The sequence below is a fragment of the Culex quinquefasciatus genome, chromosome 3 (genome assembly GCF_015732765.1).
Source record: "Culex quinquefasciatus strain JHB chromosome 3, VPISU_Cqui_1.0_pri_paternal, whole genome shotgun sequence".
Classification (NCBI taxonomy): domain Eukaryota; kingdom Metazoa; phylum Arthropoda; class Insecta; order Diptera; family Culicidae; genus Culex; species Culex quinquefasciatus.
Window position 1 is genome coordinate 14,192,494 of NC_051863.1, and position 23,283 is coordinate 14,215,776.

Here is a 23,283-nt window from a genome sequence, read left to right on the forward strand (position 1 = left end):
GACATTCTGCCGCGTCGATTGATGTACAAAACATGACACTTTAGTCGAATTTTATGTACTTTTATATCACAAACATTTTCCGTACGGGGGGGTACGGACAAATATTTGACTCACTGTAGGTACACAGAAAAAAAGGTTTCCGAAAAAAATATTTTGAAAATTTTTAAATCAAGACTAGCATTTTAAATGGGCGTAATATTCAATGTTGAGATATCGTCATTAGAAATTGGTGGGTTATTTTGGTGAGATTAAGAAAGCTTCAATTTTCGTGTTTTTTTTTCTTAAAGCGGCTCTATCTCAGCAACCCGAGGTCCAATCTACAATGTCTCTTAGACAATTTATAGCAAATTTTCTGAAATTCTTAAAAAAATATTTTTAGAAATGGTCACTTATGGTCACTATTTTTAAAAATTGAAAAACTGCCAAAGGATTCGCTAAAATCAAACTTTCGGTGGCTATATCTTGAAAACGGAGCCCTTTATCAAAAAATCTGTAAAGTATTTTTCGATTGCAAATTCAATTTTGCATTAAAAAATAATGTCAAACTTGTTTTTGCATGAAACTTCGATTTTTTTTCCAAAAATCACTATTTTTTCAAAAAATCATAACTCGGCGGCAGATTTTTTGACCATGTTTCCCTATGGCTCAAAAGTTGCGGATTTTTGTCCCCTAAAACATATCAAAAAATCTCGAAACTAAAAAAATACGTATTTTGGGAAATTGAGTTTTAGTGAAAAAAAAGTTGATTAAAAAATCTGCAATTTTTTTTCTTGTACCTATTTTTTTTTCTCAAAAGTCCTCACAAATACCTACAACTTTGCCGAAGACATCAAATTGATCAGAAAATTTACTCAAAAGTTACAGCTGTTTGAATATTTACATACCATTTTTGTATGGACAGCAGCCAAAATTTTATGGAGACTTGTATGGATGAACCAATCACACAAAATAGTTTATTTGGTCTTAGGGAAGGCCCCCACAAAGTTTGAGCCAAATCAAAAAATACAAAAAATAAAAATTGTCGAAATCGGCCGATTTCGTAGAGAGTTGCTCTTAAATGTTATTAAACGAAATTTGTTAAAATGAATTTTAGGGAAAATAAATGTTGAGCAAAAAACCCTGGATCTGAAAATTCTATTAAAAATAATGCAAAGTTTGCAATTTTCCAACAAACTCGTTAAAGTTAATGAATTCCACCAACCACAGCAAACATTTTCACTTTCATTCTCTCCCTCAGCTGTACTCAACTGTACCGATAATGGGCTCTAACTTGCCCACCTAATTAGACCCAAATGGGGCCAATCAAGGCCCCCCCTCCAGCATATCGTGGTTGTGGTTTTGCAAAAACACACCCAACTTTGCCCAAAATTAGCCAATGTAAATCGAAATCGAACTGTTGTTGCAGCAATGTTGTTGTTGAGGCACTCAAGGAACTGAACGTAAACAAAAACATCATTCTACTGCTGGTGGAGAAGGCCATGTTGCAACTTCCAGCCAATTGATCTCCAATGAGGGCTTGGGTCGTTGAAAAGTTTACGCAAAAAAAAAAATGTCACGGCGGAGTGTGCTCCGGGCCGCGCGGGCGGCTTCTTGTAATTTTAACTTGGATGAAGTTTGAAGTTGACGATCGTGATGTTTTTGCAAAACATTAAACTTCTTAAAAATTCTCGATTTCAGACGGTGGGTGGTGTTCTGCTGAGAAGGTTTTGTTTGAGGAGCGCCAAAAGTTTTGTGTTATGCTTCGATGAAATTTGTTGAAGTCAATTCTTGGTAAAATAATCATTTCAAGTCATTGAACTCATTTCAATAAACTTATATTAAAAATCCGCTTTCTTTGTCTTGACCAGCATTAAAATAGCTAGCAACAATTTCCAGAACGTCGTCCTGTCCAGAGCAGACGAGCTTCGAGATAATTAAAATCTTTCCCCCCGACAGTCATCTTCTGGCCGACAGTCGCGGACAACGCGGAATTCATTAGGTGGAAAATAGGTTTATGATGAACCACCTAATTACGGCTAATTAAAAAATAATGCAGAAGAAACCTCCCTCTTGGCGAAACCTTGTCAGGGCGCGTCTCCTTCAGGATATTTTTTTTGCAATTTTGCTTTAGCTTAAGCTTACTTTTTACTAACAATAATTGACGCAAATTTATGTCCAAGCCTGCCGGATTATCGTTCCAATCGTGAGGACGCTGGGGAGCCTCAAGTTAAGATAAACTGAGAGAAAATAAAATTAAAACATTGTGCTTAGAATCTTTACTTTTGATTCGATGAAAACATTATGAAACTGTTATAAATTTTCAGAAAAAAAAGTTCTTACATTTCCCTCAGGACGACCTGAAAATGGCTTGTTGTCGCTGGTGCTGCTGCAAATCGTAAATTATTTGTAATCAAGTGAGCTCAAGTTTTGCCTCGCGCTCGAAGGTTGAAAAAATACAAGATGCTGTCGGAGAAAGAATCCTAAGACCCCAGAATTCCACCCCACTCCTCTCACTGTGTCTCATAGGCCTCGGCAAGTGTGCAGCGATAAAAATGAAAACAAATCTCGCGTGAATGTGGCAGATAGGGGAAACAGGAGCTGAAGCGGTTCAATTTAAGAAAATTAAGATGTTGGCGGGTTTAATTTTATAATTATTAATTCTATTTTATTTTATTTACCTTGCATTTCATTTCAAAACCTTCTTAAAATACCAATTTACATTTTTATGAACTTTAAGGTAATTTAAAATCATGAACTGATTTCATTTTCAATATGTGTTGGATACAAAAACTGTTGAAAATAAATATTTCAATAATTTTTATGTGATTATTGAATAACACGATGAAATCAATTATGTGAATTGACCACAGAAAAGAAACAGAATTGTTTCATAAAATACAAGGTTGTTAAAATATCAAAATTTCGGCTCTCAGCAACGACAATTACCCCGCCTGAATATTCATGCCTCAAACACAACTACTCTTCTCTCCTTATTGAAACTCTCAGCGCCGAAAAAAGCCGAACACGTTTTCGTGTTTAAACATTCGCGATTGACATTTTCCTTTTCTCTCTCATTCCCGCATCCACGATCATCCTACTGCAACAGCGTTTAACCACAAAAGCCGCCACAAAACCAATTTCGCAAACGCAGTTTTACGGGACGTCATGCGTGGTCGACTCCTAATCGCCATCTCGCGTTCTCTCATTTCGGAGAGATTGAGAGACTCAGCGGTGAGAGCACGTAGTCGAGGAAAAGGGGTGGAGTGATAGAGAGAGAATGGCATCGCTGGGAATCACGAGACACAAGAAGAGATCTCACAAGCTAAAAAAAGGAATTCAAATTTATATCACTCATATAAAGCCACAAAATCGAATTGACAGGTAGTCAAGCTTTACTTACTAATCAGAAAGTGACTGGAGAAAGATGTTTTGCTTAATTTCTATACCTCAGCACTGCACACTATGGGGTTTCAGGCGGCCATAAATCGAAAAACCGACATACTCTAATTATTTTTTTGGTATTTTTTTTCGAAAATAAACATTCTAACTAAGAAAAATCCGGAGTTTGAAAGTTGTAGGATCAAAATTCACTGAATTGCAGACCTTCAAAGGCGAAAATGGTAAGAAAAACATGTTTTTGACAAAAAATGATTATTTTTCATAGTTGTACTGTGTAGCTGTTTATGTATTTTTTCCTGCATCATTATATATATTCAGAAAGGTAATTGATTCAACTTTTCAATAACATTTTTCAAAACACACTTTTACACGCTAAAAAAAATAATAAAAATCAAAAAAGATGGATTATTATTCAAAATTTAGTTTTTTTCAACTTTGTTAATGGAGTACTTTTTTTGTGTGCATTTGTGCGATCTGATTTGCAGCCTAAAATTTGAACCATGTCCTAACTTGTCTCTAAATTTCAAAGTGCACTTTTGTGCACTTTTTGAGTTATGCCATTTTGAATATTTTGATTCATGCAGGAAAATTAATGATTTCGCGTATACGCTTGGTTAAAAGCATATTATTTTACCTGCAGAGGAAGAAATAATGTACCTACTATGCATGTTTTGAAATTGATTTGATATTCATGACTTTGTTGATACTTAGGTACGTTTATTAAAATTAGAAATTCATTCAAAGAGAGGTGGATTTTAACTCAAGAAGAAGGAGAGGGAGATTGAACGTAAATCAGAAACTTTAACATAGCATAAACCGCCATTCCGTGCATCAAATAGACAGAGCAAGAATATTAAAATTCACCACTTTAATGCATGTGGCCTCAAATATATGAAAAAATCGAAAATTAAACTTTTTTTTGGAAAAATATCAAAATTCATTTGTTTTCATTATACTAAGTACAAACAACACAAAAAAGTCACAAAAAAGCAAAAAAATATTTTTGGCCGCTCGCTTATATGGAAATACCCCATGGTGCACTGGCTGAAACTTTTTTGGTGCCTTGGTATGACCGAAAAAACCATTTTGCATCATTTTCCATACAAATTTGGGAGCTGTCCATACAAAAATGACAAAAGAAAATTCAAAAATCTGTATTATTTGAAGGAATTTCTAGATCGATTTGGAGTCTTGGGCAAAGTTGTAGGTATGGATAAGGACTGCACTGAAAAAAAATGATACACGGTAAAATAATTTTTTTTTCAGAGTAGTCCTCATCCATACCAGAGTAGTTCTCTCAGATTTCGGCCATTCTATTTTTTTGTATTTTTTAATACGACTGAAACGTTCTTGGTGCCTTTGGTATGCCCAAAGAAGCCATTCTGCACCTTTAGTTTGTTTATATAATTTTCCATACAAATTTAGCGGCTGTCCATACAAAAATGATGTATGAAAATTCAAAAATCTGTATCTTTTGAAAGAGTTTTTTGATCGATTTGGTGTCTTCGGCAAAGTTGTAGGTATGGATAAGGACTACACTGAAAAAAATGATACACGGTAAAAAAATTGGTGATTTTTTATTAAACTTTTTATCACTAAAACTTGATTTGCAAAAATATACTATTTTTTTTATTTGTTTTAGAGAACATAAAATGCCAACTTTTCAGAAATTTCCAGGTTGTGCAAAAAATCTTTGACCGATTTATGAATTTTACAATCAATACAGTTTAAAAAAAATCGAAATATTGGCAACCTTTTAAAATTTTCTAAGCTTTTCAAAAATATTTTTTTCAAAAGTGGGCAAACATGTACAGACATGCCTCGGTTTTGCACGCTTCAGTTTTTCACTGCCCCGGGTTTGATTCGTTCAGCTGCCTCGGATTAGCACGGTCCAGTGCTTAACTGAAGCACAGAGCTTATGGGATTTTGGCTACATGGGAGACATTGGCTCTAATCGTATGAAAAATCATGCAAACTTCAAAAAATTATAGTGATTTGGAATATCCATTGAAATTATAATTTCATGAAAATGTTCACAAAAATACGTATTTTTCCTGTATTTTGAAAACGCAATGTTTCTCGAAAAAATACTCAATATTATTGTTATTGCAATATTGGAATCAATTGATTGAAATTTTTTCATACATTTCGAATGTAAAATCATTTTTTTTAAGCAATCAAAAATTTTCACAAAACTACGTATTTTCGAAAAAAAATACTCAAAATTTCAGGTTTTACAATATGGATATCAAATGATCGAGATTTTTCATACATTTCGAATGTAATTACAACATTTCTGGAGTTTTTTTTTTTTTTTGAATAGGTCCTATAAACCAAATTTTCATTTTTTGCTTTTTGGGTGTTTTTTAATATCCCTGACTCAAGGCGGTTCTTAAAACACCCAAAAAGCAAAAATTGAAAATGTGGTTTATAGGTCCTTTTAAAAAAAAAAACTCCAGATATTTTGAAAACACACAAAATTTTGACAAAACCACGTATTTTCGAAAAAAAATACTCTAAATTTCAGTATTTACAACATTGGTATCAAATGATATGGATAAACATTTCAAATATAACAACAACATATTTTGAAAATACTCAAAATTTTCACAAAACTACGTATTTTCGAAAAAAAAAACTTTTTTTTTCAAACATTTCGAATGTTATAACAACATTTATTGAAAACACTCAAAATTTTCACAAGCCACTGACAAATTTTCATGTAATGAAAAAATCCCGATCGTTTGAGACCATATTGTAAAAACTGAAATTTTGTGTTTTTTTCCGAAAATACGTGGTTTTGATAAAAAAATAGTATATTCTTTTTTTAATCACTTTTGAAATGTTTGCAAAATTCCCGATCGTTTGATACCCATATTGTAAAAACTGAAATTTTGAGTAGTTTTTCCGAAAATACGTAGTTTTGTGAAAATTTTGAGTATTTTCAAAAAATTTTGCTATTACATTCGAAATGTATGAAAAAATCCCGATCGTTTGATACCAACATTATAAAAACGGAAATTTTGAGTTTTTTTGAAAATAAGTAGTTACGTGATAATGTTGAGTATTTTCAAAAAATGCTGACATTACATTTGAAATGTGTGAAAAAATCCTGATCCTTCCATATTTTAAAAACAAAAATTTTTAGATTTTTTTCAAAACTACGTAGTTTTTTGAAAATTTTGAGCAATTTGAAAAAAAAGTTATTACATTCGAAATGTTTGAAAAAATCCCGATCATTTGATATCGTAAAAACAAAACTTTTGAGTATTTTTTTTCGAAAATAAAAGTTTTGTGAATATTTTGAGTGTTCTAAAAAAATGATTTTATATCCGAAATCTATGAAAAAATTCCAATCATTTGATACACATATTGCAATAACATTAATTTTGAGTATTTTTTCGAGAAAATTAAAAAAAAATAAAAATACAGGAAAAATACGTATGTTTGTGAAAATTTTCATGAAATTATAATTTTAATGGATAGCTGACATCATCCCGATTCCGAAACACTATGCTCCCATATAGCCAGAATCTCATAAGCTCTGTGCCTCGGTTTTGCATCCCCCATATGCTGTGCTAAATCAAGGCATGTATGTATTCGAATTTAAAAAAATGACTAACTGCGACTATTTTCAAAAAAGTTACCAAAAAATGGATTTAACTTGAAAACGGTGCACTTTATCAAAATTTGACGACAGTACTTTTTGATTGCAAATTTGATTTTACATCGAAAAATGAAATTGAAAAATTTTTGCGACCAATTTTTGAAAAAAAATGTACTGATTCAAAAAATCATAACTCGGTCTAGGATTTTTTGCCCGTTCTGGAAATTTCTGAAAAGTTAGCATTTGATATCCTCTGAAACAAATCAGAAAAAAATAGTTTTTTTTTGCAAATCAAGTTTAAGTGACAAAAAATGAAATTAAAAATCACCATTTTTTTACCGCCTGTCATTTTTTTAGTGTAGCCCTTATCCATATCTACAACTTTGCCGAAGAATTACTTCAAAATATACAGATTTTTTTAATGTATCATTTTGGTATAGACAGCTGCCACATTTGTAAGGAAAATTATACGGACAAACTAATGATGCAAAATGGCATTTTTGGGCATACCAAAAGCACCAAAAGAGTTTCAGCCAGATCAAAAAATGCAAAATTAAAAAAAATAAAGATCAATTTCGTAGCGAATTGTTCAGCTTTATAAGCCAACACTAGATATCATATGCAAATACATGCTTTTCCTGAACAGCACTAATTATTTTCAATTTTTTTTTTTCACTCAAACACACTCTCCCCTTAACTAGCTAGGCCTTCGCTAAACGCCCGAAGGCAGGCATCAAGCGACGACACTGCGCGGCTTAGCTGGCTGGCTCGAGAAAATATCTTCTTCCATGGCGCGTGTGAGTTTTCAACATTTTCAAGACTCTTGCTGTTCCGGGCATGAGACGAAAACAACAACCCGGGGGGGAAGCATTCCTGAAAAATGCTCGGCGCAACGGAAAAGGGCGGTCTCCGGGGGAGCCGTGGCCATGTGTGTGTGTGTGTACGTGTGTATCCAATTAAAAATGTTGCCTCCCTTTGGCGGGATTCCAGCCTCTCGTGGTGACTTCCTTCGGCTTGGGTGAAAAATTGATACTTTTCGTCACAGAGCTTGGAATGTCAGAAACATGTTTGCCATGCCCTTTTTTTAAACTTTGAAAGAAACTGAAAAAAAAATCTGTTTGTCTGTGCTGTTCCGATGCTGCAGTTGAGCCAACTGCAAAGTTATTAATTGGCAATAAATTTACGGATTGCCTGCCTGCCGCTTTTAAGCTTTGAGCTGATCCCGCAGGTTTTCAGCCCGGTCAGCAGCAGCAGCAGTGTTGTCGGTGGGCTATTATTGGCAGCAGAACCACGTTGCCATCGGGCATTTATTTGTCACCATTCGACGTTGGGGGGATCCTGAGGGGTAGACAAATTACTGCCCTTTCAGTAGAAGACTATCGTATTGTTGAGCAGGAAGGTGCAGTGAACTTTATGATTTTTCTTATTTTCATTGAAAATTACTAAAACTGAATACACATTTTTTGATCATAATAACACACTTGAAATGATACGGAAACATTTTTAAGACGCAAATTAATTTTCATAATCTAGTTTTAACCTTTTCTATTCAATTGAAGTTAACAAGAACTTTTGTTTAATATTAGAGACAGCATTTCCTATAAGGTCGATGCAAATATTTTCAAAAAAAATTAAAATAACAAGTCTGAATTTCATCTTTACAATAAAAACCCCATATTGGAAAATGCATTACACTCCTGTACAGTGGATATACAATCATTAGATTTCAAAAAATGTAAAATTTGACAAAAATTAAAAAAAAAATGCAAAAAAAAAACTTTTTGCGATGTTAAGAATTTAGAACTCACTGAACTCAAACTGGAGGAGAAGCATTTTAACCCTCTACTGTCCACATTTTTTTCGTTTTTTTTATTTACCTGTGTTCAGGAGGTCATTTTGAGCAATTTTTTTCTACGAAAAACATTAGTTCTCTTATTTTATGTTTTTCTTGTTTCATTTTTAGTATTTTAATTTGTATTTATCTTGTTAAGTTTCTATTTGTTTTTGGTGGTATTAAAAAATCTCTTCATGAAACGTATTTTAATATTGCTAAAAACTCATCAAGATCATCTCGGATCGCGTTGCACTCTTATAAAAATTGAAGAGCAAAAAAAAAAAATTTTAGAAGCTAACTCTTGACTGTAGCAACTTTCTCATCGATATATCTCAATAGCATTTATCCAATTTTAGTTCACCACTTAATAGTTTTCAAACTCACTTTTTTTTGAAATTCCAAAAATAAATGATTTTTTAAACAAAATGAAAAAAAAATCATTGTACAACTGATGACATTAAAGTACATCAAAGTATTACCCGAATAATAATTTTAGCATTCTAAATTGCTAAAATATTACCAAAAGTTACCTAAATAGCTAACAGATTTTGAAAAAAAAAATAGTTTCACTTGCCCGAATTAACTTCAGCGTATGTAGACTTTTTCGATCAAAACACAGTGTTGAAAATAGTTAACAAAATATTTTCTCTAAATAAAACTTAAGCATACGTTCAGTTTTGGCAGAAATAAACGCAATTTTAAAATTAATTGGAGAAATTCTACGAAATCTTAGATTTAAGATTGGATGCAATTCAATTACTCGAAAGTTTAGGTTCTAGTAGAAATCTTGACATAGAGACCGCCACGACCTATGGTTTTCAAGGGCATCTTCAGGTTCTTAGTTTAACTTTTTTTTCAAATTATATTCATTATATTCAGCAACCAGAAGTCCAATCTTCGATTTATTTTAGACAAATTTAAAGAAAATTTTATCAACTTTTCTACAAAACGATTTTTAAAATTGAGCATAATTTAGCATTGTTGAAACAAGAAAAATGTATAATTTTCACAAAAATCATGCAGGTTGGTTATTTGGAGGCAAAACGGTGCACTTTAACAAAATTTCTGTAAAGTACCTCTTTATTTCAAATCTGATATATTTTTTTTCAAGTGAATTTTTCTCGACCGCTTGTTTAGAGGTTTCCAAAACACGTCCTATTTAAAGAAAAATGTAGCTCTGCCAAATAAATTTTGCCATCTCTGGGTCACAACCAATTATTTGAAAAAAAAAACGTTACCTAATCCACCTTTAGGTGGTTGGTGCCTTCCTCTCATTGGATCTCCCCTAACGTGATCGCAGCACCTAAGAGGTCCTAATAAAAATAAGTGACGAGTAAAACAAAATTGACTTTTTACAGACTTTTTGTCAAGATTATACAGACACCGCCTTTCAGGAAAATGGCATCCCTCTACAAGGCTTTTTTCGTGGCGATCAGACGGGACCATTTGAGGTTATGTAAATTCAGACCATTTTTTAAAATGCTTGTAATTTTAGATAGGTAAGTCAGATCTTGAAAATTCTTAATCCACAAGAAAGGTCTTCTCATATGCTTTCTAAAAATATATAACATGTGAGGGTTTCATGAAAAAAAAACCACCCTTTTTACCATAATTTTAATTTAATATGAAACAGTTTTTTTGACATAACTTTTTAAATACATGATAAAACTGCATGAATTTAAATAGCAACTTAGGGGACATTAAGACGGATCGATTAAAACCATTCCGGCCAAAATCGGTTGAGCCTGTGATGAGATATTCCAGTGACATTAATTTGGTACACATGTCTACATACAGCCAAACACACAGACATTTGCTCAGCTGGTGATTCTGAGTCGATATGTACAAATGAAGGCTGGTCTAGGAGGTCTAACCAAAAAGTTCGTTTTTCGAGTGATTTTATAGCCTTTCCTCAGTAAAGTGAGGAAGGCAAAAAATCTCAACTAATGTTTTGCGCATATACCTATAATTCAGTGTTGAAATGAAAAAAAATGTTTTTACGAAATTACCAATTTCCCCAAATTCATCAGAAATTTCTTTATTAAAACAAAGATTCTACAATATCAATTACCATTTTTGTATGGACAATAGCGTGGTTTACGGATATATGAAAAAGACAGAAGTGTTCAAGTTCGTTTGCATCAACCGGAATTTGGAAGTACTTTGGCCCAAAAAGCTAGCCTGAAAATTTGAGCTTATTTGGTTTCAGTTGCTCCAGTTTTGATCTGAAGTTAGAATGGAGTTTCAATAAATTTAACTGATTAATTTTTCCCTTTTTACCTCTTCTTCTAGAAAGTTTGCCTCAACCCGATAAAATTTTATCATGTAAGAGTTTTGTTATAGGTTTTGATCCGGGAAACAACATTGTATACCAACGCAAAGCGCTAGGAATTGATCCCGAAAAGATACAGGTTGGTTTTTGAGCTTATTTTAAAATATTCCAGAAAAAAAGTTTACTCAAAAAAACATCCTGTAACTTTTCAGGGGCAATTTCTAGCACTTTGCGATGTTCTACAAAGTTGTTCCCCGGATCAAAACATATAAAAACTTAAGAAAAGGAAAATTTGACAGAAGTTTGGTAAATTTTTTATCAGAAGATGAAAAAAGTTACAATTCTCCATAGTAAATTGATAAATGTTGCATACTAACTTCAGATCAAAACTGGAGCAACTAAACCTTAATCAAATGAGCTCAAATTTTCAGGCTAGCTTCTGGGGTCATAGCACTCCAAAATTCTGGTTGATGCAAACGAAATTGAACACTTTTGTTTTTTTTTTTCATATATCCGTGAACCACCCTAATGGATAGCTGTCAAATTTTTATGTAAACTTGTATGGACGAGTCAACGACGCAAAATGGTCATAGGAAAGGAAAAGCCCCTACCAAGTTTGGGGAAAAATTAAATAAAATAGATTTTACAAAAAGAAGGTCTTCTAAGAGGGTTGATCAATTTGAAAACATGAGCATTAAAGTTATTTTTTTTCGGATTAAAAAGTGAATTTGTTACTCTTATTTTTTCCACATGTGTTGAATGAAAATCATTTTTAAGACTGTTTTTAATGTGAATCCGTTGTTATAAAAAAAGGAATCTGTGGAACGGATTACTAAAAAAAAACCTAATTCTCATTAGACTTACAAAATTCTTAGTGAAATCGAAGACAAATGTAGATTTGTCTATTCCAAAAATAATTTGCTGCTTGCTTTTTTGATTCTAATTTTGATTTTTTTTGAAAGATGAAGATGACAAAAATTAGATTGGATCAGATTAGAAATAATGAAGATTACAAACAAAATGCATCATTTAAATATTGAATATATTTTCATGGACATTTCATGAAATGAAATATCATCCGAAAACATAAGAAAACTTCGAAAAAACAACATCAATATAAGCAAATGACTTGAGATAAGATAAAACACTTCTAATGGACCCGCTAAATGCGCCAGTCATCGTTGCAGCATAGCCTCTCTAACAAGCAATCCAAGTGCAATGTACTTCGCTCTTGCTCCTCGTCGAGTTTGCACGTTTAGTCATTTGCGGGGGCATAACTCATTGCATTTTTTTTTGTTGTTGGTATCTTTGATGTTGGTCGATCTAGTTTTGGGGCAAAACTTTTGAAAAAGGTGAATTAATTGATTTGTGTGTGAAAATTCTCAAATTTTCGATAATTTTAAAAAATGCTCTTTTTCAAAAGTGACTCACAAATTGCATGTTTATTTTTTTGCTAATCCCACCCAGCATCCAGTTGTCCCCGGTGACATGATTTATGCCTGCCAACTCCACAGAGAGTAAGGGGGGGGGGGAGGAGGGGGAGACCAAATGGACCGATTTATTATGCTCTGGAACTCACCAGACAGATAAAGTGGAGTTCAACTTCATGAAAGAAGAAAAATAGTGCTCGTTCACATATGTGTGCATGCACGTAAATTGACATTAATTGAATGGTGTATTAGCGCGTAACAATAAGGAAGTTGCACTCCTCTGGACGGGAATTGGTGCAATACCCGGCTGGCCGGTTCGTGTCGCAGATGTTGGCAATTGGTAGAGAAAAAAAAACCCCGGGCAGCTCAAGTGGGTTGGTGACAATTGGCGGTGGGTGCTTTATGAGAAATATGTTGAGCAATGCTGTCCAGTTATCCAATAAAATTGAAAGTTACTGACTCAGTTCGGTGCTGTCATCAGATTGAATTTATGGCCCGAACACTTGCTGTGAACAAATTGGGCCATTCGTGGTACTTGAGATTTCAACTTGATGAAATTTTATTTTGTAAATCTGATAATATTTGTTTTTTTTTAATGTAAAAGGTTGATTAAAAATCAGCATATTATCATTTGACCAGAGGGAAATCAATAATAATTATTTTTAATAATTCACAGATTTTCCCCTAGAGTCAAAAAGGGGAGGAAGCAGGGCTGTGACAAGTGTTTACGAATATACAACCAATCAAGATAACGTCCGTCAGATAAAAGGGTAAAAGGCAAACATTGCTACCGCAAATTGCAATTACGTGTCATATCGGGCGATTTTTTCATATTTAATTTGCAAATCTGATGACAGCTGTTGCGGTTGCGGCTGATAACTGCGAGCGAGTGACATATGACAGGTAGGTGGATGATAACGATTGCGTGTGTTTTTTTTTTTGTGAAATTGATTGAAGACAAAGGAGGTTCAGAAGTTGTTGAATGAACGCGAAAAATCAATATTATTTCGATATTTAATAATTTTATAAGTTCAAGCTTCTTTTGCTTTACTTTATATAACTCAAAGAAAAGTGAACATCGCAGTCTGAAAACAAAATTAGCTTGAAAAACATTCATTTTGTTTACACATCCTTAAGATGAAAAATCTTCTGTTGAAACAGCCAACGTAAACAAAACAATAAACCTCCCTTCCTTTTCTAACTCATCTATCCTGAAGCTTATGCTTTCTCAAACAAAAAAACACACTCTTCCCGTAGCTTCATTTCAGAAGAAGTTGCAGATCAGATTTACATTTCATCCGTGTATTTTTCCCTGTTTTGAAGCTTTATTAACCACCCCTGCCCCTACTCTTTCTCCTAATCCAAACTTTCCCTCCTATTTTCCCCAGAACGATATCGCAAAATGTTGGCGGGAAAATAAAGTTTCCCACCCCAAAAACATTCCCAAAAAAAAAAAAAAAAACGAGCTGACTGAGTGTGTGTAATCTAGAGTGAAAGCTAGCGAAGCAGCTCCCGGGTTTGAATTTTCAGCAAAGAAAGAGTAAAAGTCAACCGTCAACGGATGAAAAGTATTACTTTCGAAGAATTTGCATGTTTTGAAGGCAACACCCCAAGCCCGTCTTTGCCTTGTGGGCGTTTTGTTTCACTTTATTGCCTTCAGGGGGACGGTGAAGGCAAGGATGATGGTTGCTTTGAGAAGCAACTCTTTTCACCACCTCCTTGAGGGATTGGTGGGGGGCTTAGAGCGTGTTGGTAATCCAGATTATGACGGATTGTGGGGGTGTTTGTTGCTTTTTGGGGGATTTTTCCACTATTTTTTCAGTGGGAGTTTAAAGTTGTCAAGTTTTCTGACTTGTATTAAGAAGTTAGGTTAGGTTTCATTGAAAATTCATCAGCAATACTGTAATTAAGACTAATCCCAATCTCAATCTCAATGTAAATCTCAAGCCCAATCCCCCGTCTCACCTAATCTTATCTAATATATTAAGTTTTAATTTAATCTAATCTAATTTAATCTAATCAACCGCGTATTTAGCATAATATGATCTAATCGATGCTAATTTAATCAATTTTAATATTTATTTGTCTAATGTTTTTTAACCTAATCTAATCTTATGTAATTTGATCTAATCAAATATCATCTCGTTTAACCTATTTTAATTATTCTATTCGATTCTGTGAATGGATCGAATTTCAAAGAATCAATAGGAGAGGCAGGATGCGAGGACATACCGTACAAACCGCCCCGAATCAGTTGCAAAGTATAAGGTTAATAAAAAATAGTAACTTTTATATGATTGATTAATGCCTAAAAAAACCTTTAATATATATTTTTTAAAAGTATTTTATGGGTCTAAAATAGGCGCAAAAGTTCAAGAAGGTGCAAAATCTGTTGAAAAAATGTATTTTGTTTAAAAAATGAGGATTTTTTTAAATAAATCAAAAATGCTGTCAAAAAATCATAATAATAGCCCCAACTTTTGTAAAATTTTCTGTTTATCCAAAAAGTTAGATAAAAGACTGAAAACAATTATTTTTTAATTCTAAAAATGTTGACCAGAATTAAAAATTTTATTTAAGGAGCAGAAAATTTCAGTTTTTTTTAATATTTGAAATAGAACCAGTAATTTCCGAACTATCTCAAATTAAAAAATAAGGACAAATTTGATGACCATAAGGTCGTCTCCATAGCCAGTGGCAAACAACAAATAAAAAAAAACCAATACAATATACAAAATCGGCAAAATTTTATAAATAGGAAAAACACAAAAAATGAAGAAATCTTAAAAACTTAAAATTAAATAATAACTTAAAAAAAATAAATAAACAATAAGGCTGGTACAAATATTTTTGAAAGTTTCGGTCACCCCCCCCCCCCCTTCAAAATTGGCCCGAAAAATCAGGGGGCAAAAAAATATTTTTACAATAAACTTCAAAATTTCAATGAAAATTCAAGTGCAACCAGCTGAAATCAAATTAAAATACATTCTCCTGCGTTTAAAATTATTTTTAGCATGTTTGGGTTTATTGAAAAATCTTAAGATTTTTTGAAAATTTTCGATGCAAAATCTTTTTTTTCGATACAATTTTTGTTTTTGTCAGATCTTAGATTTTTTGAAAACTAATGATTGCAAAACAACTGAACTAGTGTAAAATGCATTTTAAAACACTTTTTTCATTTAAATGTGAAGACTATGGCTTATTATTAAAATTTTTATATTTTTTTATTTTTTTGCCCCCCCCCCCCCTTGACCTCGGCCAGGGCCGAGGGACAAAAACTTTTTTAAATATTTGCATCGGCCTAATAACTTTAAAATTTTTTATAAATTTCAAAAAATTACAAAACATTAAACAAATAAAAATATTTTTTTAAATAGGAAAAAACTTATTTTTTCTTAAATCCAGGCTTTTTCAAAATAAATAGCACAAAATGAAAAATACCCCAAGTAACATTTTTTTTCTCCAGGAATTCTACAAGAGCTCTTCAAGATAGCTACAGCATAGCAGTTTGGACCACGGTAGGATAAAATTCTCTTCAAAACTTCTTCAGGAGTTTGGAAGAGCACTTGGAGAGAGTTTTATCCTACCCAATCCAAACTGCTATGCTGTAGCTATCTTGAAGAGCTTTTGTAGAACTCCTGGAAAAAAAATGTTACTTGGGACATTTAAAGTCTTGGTTTCAACATTTGAATTAAAAATAAAGAATTATCAAACATGTTTCTTGTATTTAAAATTGAACCAGTAATTTCCAAAATATTTTAAATTAATAAATTAGGAAAATTTGGTGACGATAAGGCCATCTCCATAGCTAGTAGCAAACAACCAATTTAAAAAAAATGCAATAAAATTTGCAAAAACGGCAAAATAAAAAAATTAAAATCAAAAATATTTTAATATTTTTTCAAATATGAAAAAAAATTAAAATATAAAAATATTTTGAGAAAATTGAGGCTTTCACAAAAATTGGAAAAACTAAAATGCTAAAAAAATTAAAATTTTAAGGCACGGTTTCAAAAATCGAATAAAAAAAATGTTTAAAAATGCATTATCAAAATGTCTTTTAAATTTAAAACTGAACCTGTAATTTCCGAAACACCACAAATAAAAAAAAATGACAAATTTGGAGGCGATAAGGCCGTCTCCATAGCTAGTGGCAAACAACAAATAAAAAAAAACAAGAACAAAAGCGACAAAATAAAAAAATAAAGAAAAAAACATTACATAAAAAAAAACTTCAAATTGAATTAAAACTTTAAAAATATGAAAAAAAATACTTCAAACAAAAAAAAATCAAAAAAACTAAAAAAACTTGAAAATATTTTTGAAATTTATTTTTTTTAATAAAGGCTTTTGCAAAAAATAAAAATGTTAAAAAAATTAAGCTACGGTTTTATTAATCGAATTTGAAAAAAAAAGTTTTAAAGTGCATTATCAAAAATGTTATATATATTTCAATTGAAACAGTAATTTCCAAAATATCTCATATTAAAAAATGTGCAATAAGGCCATCTGCATAGCTTATAAAAAAATAAACAAAAATCGCAAAATTAAAAAAAAAATAAAAAAAAAACAAAAATAAATAAAAAAAACTAACTTAATCCACCTATGTGGTTGGTGCCTTCCTCACTCTTTTCCAACAATGGGTGATATTTAATATGATGGGTTTGGACACAAATTTGATCCAAAAAAACACACATATCACTCAAGGGCTCATAAGTGGCATTATAAGTGGTCAGAACTCGAGACAGGGTTGCCAGATCTTCAATGTTGTAGATTCGTTGGAAAGGTCTTTCAATTACCTAACCAACGATGGGTCGGATGATGGATCCGGACATTGTTTACATACATTTAAATGAGATCCGGCTACAAAAAAGTACATAAATATCACTTAAGTGGTTATAACTCGAGACAGGGTTGCCAGATCTTCAATGTTGTAGATTCGTTGGAAAGGTCTTTCAATTACCGAACCAACGATGTGTCGGATGATGGATCCGGACATTGTTTACATACATTTAAATGAGATCCGGCTACAAAAAAGTACATAAATATCACTTAAGTGATTATAACTCGAGACAGGGTTGCCAGATCTTAAATGTTGTAGATTCGTTGGAAAGGTCTTTCAATTACCTAACCAATGATGGGTCGGATGATGGATCCGGACATCGTTTACATACATTTAAGAGAGATCCGGCTACAAAAAAGTACATAAATATCACTTAAGTGGTTATAACTCGAGACAGGGTTGCCAGATCTTCAATGTTGTAAATTTGTAGGAAAGGTCTTTCAATTATCTAGCCAACGATGTGTCGGATGATGGATCCGGACATTGTTTACATACATTTAAATTAGATCCGGCTACAAAAAAGTACATAAATATCACTTAAGTGGTTATAACTCGAGACAGGGTTGCCAGATCTTCAAAGTTGTGGACTCGTTGGAAAGGTCTTTCAATTACCTATATAACGATGTATAACATGATGATGTTTGGTTTAGTTTACTGCCATTTATTCATCTTCCGAAAATATGCGAAAACACATTTTTATACATAACTTTTGAACTACTTATCGAAACTTCAAACAATTCAATAGCACCGTATGGGACCCTAAACCAAGTCGAATGCGACTGGTTTGATCAAAATCGGTTCAGCCAGTGCTGAGAAAACTGCGTGACATTATTGGTCACATACACACACACATACACACACACATACCCACACACATACACACACACATACACACACACATACACACAGACATTTGTTCAGTTTTCAATTCTGAGTCGATATGTATACATCAAGGTGGGTTTTCGAGCTTAAAATAAAAAGTTCAATTTTGGAGCAGGATTATAGCCTTACCTCAGTGAGGAAGGCAAAACCAAACATTAAATAAAAACTTAAAAATATAAAAAATAATACTAAAAACAACAAAAAGATACAACATCTACAGAAAAAGACACTCAAAAAACTAAAAGGTATTTTAAATAATTAGGGCATTCCCAAAAAAATAGGGAAAAATTAAAATGTTAAAAAAATATAATTTTTAACCACGGTTTCAACAATCGAAAATGTTTTATTTAAAATGTATTATCAAAAATGTTTTTATTATTCAAAATTGATAAGGAAAATAAGGAAAAAAATAGGACAAATTTGGTGGTGAAAACGCCGTCTTAAGGAGACGGCCTTATCGCTAGAGGCAAAGAACAAAAAAACTAGTAAAATAGACAAAAACGAAGACAAGAATAAAAACAAAAATAAATAAAAATATCTTTAAAAAACTATAAAAATCTATAAAAAAAATAACACTATAGTTTCCACAAACGATTTTGAAAAAAAATGTTTCAAAATGCATTATACACAATAATAAGTTTTCAAAATTTCTAATTATTGACGAAAAACTTTATTTGGCAAAGAAAAAAGTTTTTGCGGTGCCGAACATTGGAATTTCATATAAATCCGAAATATTGTGAAACGATCTCAATCATGTTATTGAATTTGTTTCGCCGGTGAAAATAAGTTTTTTTTTTGCGCTGTATTTCATCGCGATTTCACAAAATTTTAAACGTTTCAAAACGAGCATTGACAAGCAAAATATGATTATCAATTCATATATAGTGAATTGTATTCAGTTAATGTGACTTCTATTTTGATAATATTTTTGATGTTCTGAAAACAACTTTGAAGGGAAAGGGGACATAAAATTCAAAGAAATATTTGCAACGACACCAGAAAAATATGTTTTTATTACATTGCATGTCCTGTTCGTTTACAACCTTTAAATATAAGCGCTACTATTCTGGATTCACCTCAAACGCAAGAAGCGCTCTGAGACTTCGTTAGTCCAACTATAAAACTTTGAATAAATATCAAGTGAACCATAAACTGTGCAGAATTTCTGATGGTGAGCGGCAAAACCAAAAAGAACTTGCAACGAGGATCTCCTCGCTATCCCTCTGTGATAATCTTTTCAGCTACACCTTCTGCCTTTTGGGACGGTAATTGCTGTTTGGATTAACGGTCCATTATACGCCGGGTGGACCGAGAAGTCTGCAGCCGTTCGGGGAAATTCTGGGGTTTTCGTTGCCCGCTCACTGTTGATTTAGTGAAACTTTATTCGGTAGATTGTTACATTATATTTGCAGTGAAATCCATAAAAAAGGACAAATAAATTTATAAATTTTAAAAATAAACAACAGATATAAAGTTGTTTAATTTGTTAAGGAATGTTTTAATTTTCAAAATCTTAAAATATTCAATACTGGCAGTCTGTTTCAGTTTCAAATGCCAAAAGCACCAAAAATAGGATCTTGCTTTCCGGAAGACGTCAAGAAAAACGACACAATTATGCAAATTTATAGGAAAAACGAATCCCGGCGACTGAGACTTGGCGGGACCAGGAAAGACAAACTCGCCGATTTGAAACTCTTTTCCTTCTGTTTTTTGTTGCGAGAGGGAACGCAGCATTCAACTAGAAGGAAAACTCTAACCTAGAAAGTTAAAGGATCAACATAAATTATGATGGTGTGTTGTCGTTGGCAGTTGAGAAATTGAAAGATTTTGAAATTCTTCTTTTTAAATAAATAAATTGTCGAATTAAAAAGCAAGCTTTTTTCAAATTGGGCTCCACTAAAAGTTTTCCAACAAACTACTTCCTCGTCGGCGCATAGTGCGCACTACCACTAGACAAGAACGTCTTTTTTCGGGGACAAAAAATCTGCTGACCTTTGCCTTAACCTAGAAAATTTATTGCGAGTACAGTTTAGGTTCGCAGACATTTATTTGCCTAAATTTCGAAACAAAATTACCGGACAAAGTTTTGCGTGAAAAAAAAAACTGAGTTGACCCTTCCAGTTTCTAGATTTATGTGGGATCGAGACAGAAATACAAACGAAACTAAACAAAAGTAAATTGTACTTACACCGGGGACGATTTGTGCGATGACCCTTTTCTTTATTCGTTTGGTTGAGATGCGTCCTGATTGTTTGTTTAACGATTTAGGTGTGATTGAGTTTGATTATTTCTGAAAAGAAGAAATAGACAAGAGTTTATTAGTCATTTATCTACCATTTTTTTTATAAATTATAGAAGTGTTAAAAAAGGTTTAAAAATTTTGATCGTAAATAATTTTTTTCAAAACAGTTAGCAAGGACATTAACCACAGAAGAGTTGTGGCAAAAGAGAAGAGAGAATGTTTGATTTGCTTGATAGAAAATCTTACTTTTATGGATTTAATTGAGATTTTGCTAGACTTTTAGAAAGTTTTTGGGCATTCCAATCCATTTTCATGAAACTCGAAATAAATAGATGTAGATTTTTCAATTTAAAAAATTGTCCTCTCCCAAAAAACAAACAAAAATGCGTAGAGACGATGATCACAAGAAAACATGTTGATTACTTCGATAAAGTTGCTTTGATTGAAATGCTCAACAAATTTTCAAAATTATAATTATTTTTTTTAGAAAGTTTGATTTTCGGAAACCAAAGAGGCTATAGAAAAAAACGGCTTTATTATCAGGTTTTCGGTATCAACTATGCGGAAGCTTCAACAAAATCTCCAAAACTGCATTTTTTTTTGAAAATAATTATCTTCTTAATTGTCTACGTTTTAGCATATCGACTTTTTTGCATTTTTTATTTGAATAAATCTGGTACAAGTGGCTCAATAATTATAATACTAAATATTCTGGAGTTTTTTAAATGTTAAAATTACAATTAAATATTTTGGACTTTTCTAAATGTTTAAGCTCGATTTTAAAAACTTATTGAAAAGAGCTTTTTTTAAGTTAAGAATCGAATCATGAGTTATATGGCTATGATAATTTGATAAATATGGTCAGTTGGGTGACAAAATATTAAATTTAAAAATTTGTGTGAATTTGAAAGGTGTAAAATTGGAAGGTTTAATAATACTTCTTTTATAATGTAATTTTACATCAATTTAGAAAAATTTGCATTACATCAAATTGTGGTAAATTTACAGAAAAGAAAATTTGCCTCAATTGAGGTTATGTTACGTCACATAATAGCTCATGATTACACCTTCCTTTTTCTAATAAATGGTATGAAATGTTATACAAATTTATCAAAGTAAATTTTAAAGCACTTTATTAAATCATAAATTTGAACGAGAGATACCGAGATTAGCTTTGATGAATAAAAAATTGAATTTAGGAAGGTTGAAATTTATTGAAAGTTGAATATTATCTCATTTTGAGTAACTTTACATAAAAATTCTGTAAAAATTTGATATTCCACAGAAAACAAAGAAAATTTTGCGTGTTCCTGATGTAAAATCACACATTGTTTCTAAACAATCATTATGTTACCTTTCTCAGATGTAATATAACCATATTTTTTCACTTTGTTATAAATATGGGTCATTCCAGGTCAACTGGGTACACTTTTGGACTCGACCTTCACTGATTTGGACATAACTTGAACGTTCATCTATCGATAGTTAACAGAATTTCTAAGTTTGGTGCTGATTGGACCATTCCTCTATTTTTGGGACCGCTCTCCTTTTTGACGATTAAAAAAAAAACTTTTTTTTCGTTTAATCATAACTTTGCAACTGTTTGAGCAAAAGACTTTCTAGAGGTTGCATTTTATAGAAAATTGTCCAAGGAATTCGATTAAAAAAAAATTAACCCTTAAGTGCCTCCATTTATTATATTTTAACTTGTTAAGAGTTAAAATTCAGTTTTGACCGATTCCTTATATTTTTATTATGTTTATTTTATCACCATCGTGTTCCCCGGACAATTTTACATAATAATCAATGTAAACCTCAGACTAAAATAAACTATTGGCGAGATACAGCGATTTTACTGAAAAAAGTTTGATTTTGCGCAGCACTTCGAAGTACATGGTGTACTTTTCAACAAAAAGGGATGAATCCTGCATAGTTTGGTTTTTATATGTGAGAAACTTATTTCGGATTCGACAGAGTGCTGTGCAAAATCAAACTTTTTTCAGTAAAATCGCTGTATATCGCCAATAGTTCATTTTTGTTTGAGGTTCACATTGATTTTTATGTAAGATTGTCCTGGGAACACGATGGTGATAAAATAAAAAAAAAAAGTAATTGGTCAAAACTGAATTTTAATTCTTAAAACGTAACAATATAATATCCGGGGGCACTTGAGAATTAAAATTTTATTTTTATCGAATTCCTTGGACAATTTTTTATAAAATGCAACCACTAGAAAGTCTTTTGCTCAAATAGTTGCAAAGTTATGATCAAAAGAAAAAAAGTTTTTTTTAGAAAATGGTCCAATCAGCACCAAACTAGGGTTTTCTGTTAACTATCGATAGATGGACATTCTCTCCAAGTTTGATCCAAATCGGTGAAGGTCAAGTCCAAAAGTGTACTCAGTTGAAATGGAATGACCCATAACTTATTTTCAATTAAAAAGTGCTTATAGCAAAAAAGTAGTAATTCAGCTGCGTTTAAAAGGCTTGAGTGTAGAAATTTTGCATTATTTTATTAAATTCAATGTAATATTACACCCCGAAATATGTAGCCCATCAGGAAACCTTCTTGACCGACATTTCAAACTCGTATGCATATCATATGTTTTCCATTCTTAATCGGTCTGATAGCCGAGCGGGTTTAGGCGCCAGTCCTTACTTGGTTTGATGCTTGGTTTGAATACCGTCGGTTGTGCATGCTTTTGCATGCGATTTTACCATCGTTTTTTTGCGTTGCTATGAAAGATAACAAAAAATAAAAATAAAAATACAACAGCACATTTGAAAACACCACCC

The 23,283-nt window shown here is 32.1% G+C and overlaps 1 protein-coding gene across 1 annotated transcript in view; it reads right to left on the reverse strand.

The window, feature by feature from the left end:
• Nucleotides 1–23,283, reverse strand: part of LOC6044222 — a 331,172-nt gene that overhangs the window by 157,144 nt on the left and 150,745 nt on the right. Inside the window, exon 3 of the mRNA XM_038260498.1 lies at nucleotides 20,437–20,536. The gene's annotated coding sequence lies outside the window, so the exon portion shown is untranslated. The remainder of the gene's footprint in view (nucleotides 1–20,436; nucleotides 20,537–23,283) is intronic.